The sequence below is a fragment of the Neopelma chrysocephalum genome, unplaced genomic scaffold (genome assembly GCF_003984885.1).
Source record: "Neopelma chrysocephalum unplaced genomic scaffold, ASM398488v2 Primary Assembly neopelma1_94536, whole genome shotgun sequence".
In the NCBI taxonomy this organism is placed as follows: domain Eukaryota; kingdom Metazoa; phylum Chordata; class Aves; order Passeriformes; family Pipridae; genus Neopelma; species Neopelma chrysocephalum.
The window spans coordinates 1,845-2,348 of NW_020923242.1; the positions used below are offsets into that span (position 1 = coordinate 1,845).

Here is a 504-nt window from a genome sequence, read left to right on the forward strand (position 1 = left end):
CTGTGGCTGCCCCGGAGGCATCTGGGCCACCGCGGCCACCCTGAGGCTACTGGGGCTACCTCAGCTGCATTGAGGCCACCTTGGGGCCACTGGGGCCACTGTGGCTGCACCAGAGGCATCTGGGCCACCGCAGCCACCCTGGGGCTACTGGAGCCACCTCGGGGCCACTGGGCCACCACAGGACTACCGGGGCCACCTCGGGGCCACCGTGGCTGCACTGGGGACCTCTGGGCCACCAGGGCCACCCTGAGGCTACTGGGGCTACCTCAGCTGCATTGAGGCCACCTTGGGGCCACCGGGGCCACTGTGGCTGCACCAGAGGCATCTGGGCCACCGCAGCCACCCTGGGGCTACTGGGGCCACCGGGGCCACCACGGGGCCACCAAGGCCACCGGGGGGCCCCTTGTGACCCCCCAATGTCCCCTCAGGGCGAGCGCAAGGGCACCAACAAGTACTACCCCCCCGACTTCGACCCTGCCAAGGTGGGTGAGGGGTGTTTGGGGG

General features: G+C 70.8%; 1 long non-coding RNA gene across 1 annotated transcript in view; it reads left to right on the forward strand.

Annotated features, from left to right (window-relative positions):
* LOC113980528 overlaps window positions 1-503 on the forward strand; it is a 1,653-nt gene extending 1,150 nt beyond the window's left edge. Inside the window, exon 3 of the long non-coding RNA XR_003538154.1 lies at window positions 429-503. This is a non-coding gene — a long non-coding RNA (uncharacterized LOC113980528). The remainder of the gene's footprint in view (window positions 1-428) is intronic.
* Window position 504: the final 1 nt, after the last annotated feature.